Source organism: Schistocerca cancellata, chromosome 6, assembly GCF_023864275.1.
Source record: "Schistocerca cancellata isolate TAMUIC-IGC-003103 chromosome 6, iqSchCanc2.1, whole genome shotgun sequence".
NCBI classification, from domain to species: Eukaryota; Metazoa; Arthropoda; class Insecta; order Orthoptera; family Acrididae; genus Schistocerca; species Schistocerca cancellata.
In genome coordinates this window covers 592,116,223-592,124,296 of record NC_064631.1, presented here as the reverse complement: position 1 = coordinate 592,124,296, position 8,074 = coordinate 592,116,223, and the positions used below count along the sequence as shown (strand labels likewise).

The window sequence follows — 8,074 nt, the reverse complement described above, 5'->3', positions numbered from 1 at the left end:
CATCTCATATATTTCCAATTGAGATCCTCTGTCCCCTAATGGCACCATGCTATGGTTGGAGTCACGAATGATGACGGTCGAACTCATGCTCATTCTTCGCACTTATGTCACGCATTTGCCAACAACCAATAAGCGTTCAGTAGTATTCTGAGGGCTCTGCTGTGACTGTCGGAGCCAGTACGAGCTTTAAATGTGATCGTAGCGAGTTATCTATTGAATTTTGCATGCCATTTGTTGCTAGTTGCCATCCCTGATGTAAGTGGTAAGTGATAAATTCTACGTAATCAAGCGAGAGACATAATCTGTTCTCAATTCTCGTAAATTATACAATTCATGTATTTAACGCATGGTCTACAATGGTTGTATGATCAATGACAAAATACACTATAAAGAAATTACTACGTCCACATCGCCATTCCTTTTGTAGGTTTCAAGACGTTCTTCACAGTCTTTGTTCTATCCCGGAATGTTTTCTTTGTAGTATCCGCGTGGTATATACACTCTAAAGATACACAGAAAAAGCGACACACCACGAAGGAATTATCCGAATGGGACGGAAATCGGTAGATGTGATGTACATGTATAAACAAATGATTAAAGTTTCAGAAAAATTGGATGATTTATTCAAGAGAAAGGGCTTCACAAATTGAACAAGTCAGTAACGCGTTGGTCAACTTCTGGCCCTCGTGCAAGCGGTTACTCGGCTTGAAATTGTTTGACTGAGTGATAAACTGCCAAATTTTGTCCAATTAGCGTGTTGGATCGTCAAAATCCCGAGCTGGTTGGAGGTTCGAAGCGTTCTCAATCGATGACCTCGCCGGCCAAGATAGGGTTTGGCAAGCACGAAGACAAGCAGGGAAACTCTCGCCATGTGCGGGCGCGTACTATCTTGCTGAAATGCAACCCAAGGATGGCAGCCGGCCGAAGTGGCCGTGCGGTTAAAGGCGCTGCAGTCTGGAACCGCAAGACCGCTACGGTCGCAGGTTCGAATCCGGCCTCGGGCATGGATGTTTGTGATGTCCTTAGGTTAGTTAGGTTTAACTAGTTCTGAGTTCTAGGGGACTAATGACCTCAGAAGTTGAGTCCCATAGTGCTCAGAACCATTTTTGAACCCAAAGATGGCTTGCCGCGAGGGCAACAAAATGGGGCGCAGAAAATCGTCGACGTACCGATGCGCTTAAGGGCGTCGCGGATAACAACCAAAGGGGTTCTGCTACAAAAAGAAATGGCATCCCAGACCATCAGTCCTGGATGTTGCGCGGTATTGTGTCTGCAGTCAAGCTGGTACCGGTATCCCAACGCTTTTTCTTTCTTAGCAGATTCACTTTTTTTCGAAGAACGCTGAAATGTAACACGGCATGTTTTATGAGCAACGTTGTTGAAACGTGTGACAGCACAGCTATTCCTGCTTTCATTCGTTCCGCCGGCATTTCAGTATTCACTACAAAAGTAGCAATCGCATCCTAAACGACAGCACCCCTTATATTGTAAATTAGTGTCATCTATTAGGGACACAGGCAACGGCCTTGCCGCAGCGGATACGCCGGCTCCCGTCAGATCACCGAAGTTAAACGCTGTCGGTCGTGGCCGGCACTTGGATGGGTGACCATGCGGTCCGCCATGAGCTGTTGCCCTTTTACGGGGTGCGCTCAGCCTAGTGATGCCAACTGAGGAGCTACTCGACCGAATAGTAGCGGCTCCGGTCAAAGAAAATCATCATAACGACCGGGAGAGCGGTGTTCTGACCATACGCCCCTCCTATCCGCATCCTCACATGAGGATGACACGGCGGTCGGATGGTCCCCATGGGCCACTTGTGGCCTGTCGACGGAGTGTTAGTGTATTAGGGACACAGATGAATTTCTTGTGTTTGGAAACAGTTCTTTTTAACTATTTTAGTCGACCACTATTACAATGTTGTCAGAATCAGGGACTATTAAGACTGCGACGTATTTGGCCGGAAATAATTTCTAAGGAAACTGATGACTTGTTAATGCAGTCACATATCCTCATTCACAAAAGGGATACCCCGATGTGGCAGTTTGTGGATGTGGGGGTGGTATATAATTTTGTATTTAGACATCTGATCTGAAATTCCTCAATTAGTCGTTTTAATTATTGCTGGATGCCAAACTACTATAGATAGACGAAAAGTGGTTTAATTTTTTTCTTTTGAGATGTCATCACATGAAGGAAAAGTTTCTAAAAGGTAACCACGTAAGTTAAAACAAAGAAATGCATTATTTATTAAGGGTGAGAGATTCATTGTAGATTATTATCCTACTTAACCAGCTGTATCCACGATATGCGTATGAGTGCGACGTACTAGTTATAGCACGAAATGCGTCGTACGTAATTTGTTTTTTGCAACCTACGTCCTCAATTATTTGCTTGACGTATTCCAATCTCTGTCTTCCTCTACAGTTTTTGCCCTCTACAGCTCCCTCTAGTACCATGGAAGTCATTCCCTCATGTCTTAGCAGATGTCCTATCATCCTGTCCCTTCTCCTTATCAGTTTTTTCCACATATTCCTTTCCTCTCCGATTCTGCGTAGAACCTCCTCATTCCTTACCTTATCAATCCACCTAATTTTCAACATTCGTCTATAGCACCACATCTCAAATGCTTCGATTCTCTTCTGTTCCGGTTTTCCCACAGTCCATATTTCACTACCATACATTGCTGTACTCCAGACGTACATCCTCAGAAATTTCTTCCTCAAATTAAGACCGGTATTTGATATTAGTAGACTTCTCTTGGCCAGAAATGCCTTTTTTGCCATAGCGAGTCTGCTTTTGATGTCCTCCTTGCTCCGTCCGTCATTGGTTATTTTACTGCCTAGGTAGCAGAATTCCTTAACGTCATTGACTTCGTGACCATCAATCCTGATGTGAAGTTTATCGCTGTTCTCATTTCTACTACTTCTCATTACTTGTAGTTCGTTGTTATTCTCGTTTTCAGCGTTCAGTGCGCTTTACCACATGTTGTTGGTTACATACGAGGTTTTTTATGATCCATCATGGGTTTTGAATTGCTTGAACTTATTGACTTAAATGCGTGTTATGGTGAGGCGGAGGACAATTGAAGGGAAATTGTACGTGTGTGCGAGCCTCGGTTTGCCAACAGGAGACAACCACAATCTAGTACCTTTCCTGCCGCTTGCCAGAGGCAACATGTCAGCTGCGTGAGGCATGATGAGAGAGCACCGTGCTCTGTGTAGGGCAGTAAATGTGCTGCAGCGCCTGCTGCTGTCTCAGCTCACGCAAACATTTCGAGGATACTGCAGCAGCACAGCCTGTATTCGTACAGACTTCATAAGATGCGGACACAAGGGCCACCCGATTTCACAACCCGTATGGAATTTGTGTGGTGGCATCAGAACACCAATGCTGCCTTCCAACATCACGCTTTATCCTACTTGATGTGTAGCCATTATTTTAACTGTAAAGAAAACTATGTTTCTTATCGCCGTGATCATGTGTGTGTACACAAGATTACTAGTTTCGACAGGGCTGAGCTGCCATCTTCAGATCTGCGGCTTAGTCCTGTCGAAACTGGTAATCCGGTATATATACACGTGCAAGTCAATAAAAACCTCCAAAAGAGAAGCTTTCTTTACAGTGACTTAAATCATCGCTCTCAAGCCGACAATGCCAGGTATTTATATTACTTCAACTGTTGGAACAGTGATTTCTGGAACAGTGAGAAACCATAAGACGTTTCTAATAGACGTCACAAAATAATATTTTCTGTGAATGTTTGGGTTGGAATGGTTAATGTGAATATCTTATGGGATCTGGACCGCTGCCAGACGTCTGCACCACATATCATAAATGGTTCTGAGCACTATGGGACTTAACATCTGTGGTCATCAGTCCCCTAGAAGTTAGAACTACTCAAACCTAATTAATCTAATGACATCACACACACTCATTCCCGAGGCAGGATTCGAACCTGCGACCGTAGTGATCGCACGGATCCAGACTGAAGCGCCTAGAACAGCTCGGCCGCACCGGCCGGCCTCACACTTAGTGAACAGCCAGACGTAGTATCTCTAATTGAGCGCAGCAGCCTCTGATTCCCGCACAATGGAACCCCAACATGATTCCATGCTGTGCGCCAAAACTGTTGACTGCTGACTTTCGGTAACGTTGGACAGGAAGAAGTGCACCTATAGCGTGATCAGCACATTCGCCGCCGCGCGGGGCAGCCGCGCAGTCTCAGCCGCCTTGCCACGGTTCGCGCTGCTTCCCCCCCCCCCCCCCCACCCCCTCTCTTTATACTCATGAAGTAATAAGTGTTATCGACAGCGGATGTCAAATTGATTCCATATTTTTAGATTTCCAGAAGGCTTTCGACACCGATCTTCACAAGCGTCTTCAAACCAAACTGCGTGTTTACGGTGTATCGCCTCAGTTGTGCGACTAGATTCGTGATTTTCTGTCAGAAAGGTCACAGTTGGTAGTAATAGACGGAAAGTCATCGAGTAAAACAGAAGTAATATCCGGCGTTCCCCAAGGAAGTGTTATAGGCCGTCTATTGTTCCTGATGTATATTAACGACGTAGGAGACAATCTGAGTCGCCGTCTTAGATTGTTTGCAGTTGATGCTGTTATTTACCGTCTTGTAGAGTCATCAGATGACGAAAACGAATTGCAAAATGATTTAGATAAGATATCTGTATGGTGCGAAAAGTGGCAATTGACCCTGAATAAAGAAAGAGTGTGAAGTTATTCACATGAGTACTTAAAGAAATCAGCTAAATTTCGATTACGCGATAACTCACGCAAAACTGACTGTAAATTCAACTAAATACTTAGGAATTACAATTACAAATAACCTAAATTGGAACGATCACATACATGATATTGTGGGTAGAGCAAACTAAAGACTGCGATTCATTGGCAGAACACTTAGAAGGTGTAACAGGTCTACTAAAGAGACTGCTTACATCGCGCTTGTCCGCCCTATTCTGGAGTATTGCTGTGCGGTGTAGGATCCGCATCAGGTGGGACTGACGGATGACATCGAAAAAGTACAAAGAAGGGCAGCTCGTTTTGTATTATCGCGAAATAGGGGAGATAGTGTCACAGACATGATACGTGAATCGGAGTGGCAATCATTAAAACAAAGGCGTTTTTCGTTGCGACGGGATCTTCTCATGAAATTTCAATCACCAATTTTCTCCTCCGATTGCGGAAACATTCTGTCGGCGCCCACCTAGATAGGGAGAAATGATCATCACGATAAAATAAGAGCAATCAGGGCTCGCACAGAAAAATTTAAGTGCTCGTTTTTCCCGCGTGCCGTTAAAGAGTGGAATGGTAGAGAGACAGCTTGAAGGTGGTTCATTGAACCCTCTGCCAGGCACTTTATTGTGAATAGCAGAGTAATCATGTAGATGTAGAAGTTAGTTTAAGTAGTGTGTAAGCCTAGGGACCGATGACGTCAGCAGTATGGTCCCATAGGAACTTCCCACCGCAAAAGCACATTCGCCGATTTGACGCCTCTCGTCTTTTATTTCTTCGTGGTGTGACATTTCTGTCTCTGGAAGCGGCAATATTCAACCCCTAGGTTCATTTCATAGTTTGGATTAGAATGCATTAGTTAATGTGAGACGTAAGAAGTGGAATAAGGTATAGGCAAGGGATGATACAGTGGGTGACAAACTGCGCCAATTTTGTCGTCGACACTTCCACTGTAGGAGATTTAGGGGCTACCCCCGAGCCAACGCGCCAAATCTTTAATTTTCATTTGCTAATATTTCATAATGTATACGTAAGATTTAATTGATAATCGTTATAGCTGTCTTGTCAGAAGTAAGATATCATCTATTCACTTTAGTTCTCATTTTAATAAGGACTTTTAGCAATATTAGACGAACGATAAGCACACGACGCACTGCCCCGAGCGGAGTGATTCGTGTTGGCCAGTTTATTCGGCAGGGATGGCCATGCAGCACAGTTCAGTATAGGGGCCGCACAGTTAGTATCTAGGTAGCGTGCTGTGTATGATGACTTTAAGGCATCGCGACTCTGCGACCAGCGCAGAGGAGAACAGCGTATAGAATGTGTTAACATAACTGTAAGTGCATTAATGCATCATGATAATAAATATTACATACGTGAACTGCGTTACATGTGATTTTGTATTCGTTTGTTTGTGAAATATCTCGTTAGCAACTTCCTGGCAGATTAAAACTGTGTGCCAGACCGAGTCTCGAACTCGGGACCTTGGTCTTTTGCAGGCAAGTGCTCTACCAATTTTTTTCCTTTTTAATCTCATTTTGTCCTATATTGTTCGTTGACTTTGTTAGCGGCGGGCGTCCGATGACACTCGTTCAGGTTGTTCGTTGATCCTCTCACTCAGTTTTTTATTACAGAGGGTAGCTAAACCCTCTGACCGAACACGCTGAGCTACCGTGCCGGCGTTGAGCTGCCCAAGCACGACGCACTGCGGCTCGTCCTCGCAGTTAGGAGACGAGGCACTGGCAGAAGTAAAGCTGTGAGGAGGGGTCGTGACTCGTGCTTGGGTAGCTCAGTCCATATTACACCTGCTTCCTTCTTACATCCGGAGAGTGACTACTTTCCGGCGACTAAATCACACTCGATCATCTGGGTCAAAGGTTGGACGATGGCGTACCTCTATGGGGACGCTGCCAAGTCGCGACTCGACTTTTGGTATTTCTTGCAGCAAGCCCACAATGAGGTTCATAGATGGTAACACTATCGGAAAACCTTTGTCAGCTATCTTCAGGCAGTCTTCCTCGATCCCCCACGCAGTTGGGATGTGCCGGGTGCAGTCGGTGTGCACTGCCGCAGCACGCTTTGTGTAGCACTACGGTGATGAAGGAACCGTTTGATATGGCAAAAAAAAAAAATGGTAGAGCACTTGCCCGCGAAAGGCAAAGGTCCTAAAAAAAAAAAAAAAAAAAGTTAGTAGAGGACTTGCTCGCGAAAGGCAAAGGTCCCGAGTTCGAGTCTCGGTCCAGCACAAAGTTTTAGTCTGCCAACAAGTATCATATCAGCGCACACTCCGCTGCAGAGTGAAAATCTCAATCTCGTTAGCAGTTTACGGTTTTAGCCACTCCGTGTGTTATAAAAAAAATAAATGAAAATCCACTGGCATCCCAGTTAACTTCGGATACTCATTTAGCAACATAGTGCGCCGTAGCGAGGTTACTAGTAAATTTCTGAGCTTCACGTCAAAGTACAACAGATTCGCGACCTGAGTCCTTCTGTGCAGGGACAAGGACATCCTTAGAAGACACCAAGTGAATGGACAGTGATCTGATATGATGTGGCAGAGTACGAATAGACCGCTCACACGTCCAGCATTCCCACTACAAATGGTGAAACGCGAACAGTTAATGCTATGTGCGGTAACACAGAGGAGGGAATGAATACTCACAAGGGAAGGCCGCCAATTGTGAAATTCAGATTCGATTCATACTGCGCATAATAAAAGCTCATGCCCAGAGGTGTAATGTGGCAAAGCACCAAGATGCACTTCTCAGCCGTCGTCGAGAAAATCGACAGTTAAAAGAAACCGTTCCGGTGAAACACTCTCTACGATTAATAATTATCTACAGCGTCGTGGCGTAGCGGTAAGCGCTCGGGTTCGTAATCCGCAGGTCGCCGGATCGAATCTCGCGCCATGCAACCTTTTTTTTTAGTATTTGTTTTTTGTAACTCAAATGTATACAGGGTGTTACAAAAAGGTACGGCCAAACCTTCAGGAAACATTTCTCACACACAAAGAAAGAAAATATGTTATGTGGACATGTGTCCGGAAACGCTTACTTTCCATGTTAGAGATCATTTTATTACTACTCTTCAAATCACATTAATCATGGAATGGAAACACACAGCAACAGAACGCACAGCGTGACTTCAAATACTTTGTTACAGGAAATGTTCAAAATGTCCTCCGTTAGTGAGGATACATGCCCCCACCCTCCGTCGCATGGAATTCCTGATGCGCTAATGCAGCCCTGGAGAATGGCGTATTGTACCACAGCCGTCCACAATACGAGCACGAAGAGTCTCTACATTTCGTACCGGGGTTGCGTAG

General features: G+C 44.8%; 1 pseudogene; it reads left to right on the top strand.

The window, feature by feature from the left end:
- The first annotated feature begins 1,516 nt into the window (after positions 1 to 1,516).
- LOC126089976 (5S ribosomal RNA) lies at positions 1,517 to 1,634 on the top strand (annotated as a pseudogene).
- Positions 1,635 to 8,074: the final 6,440 nt, after the last annotated feature.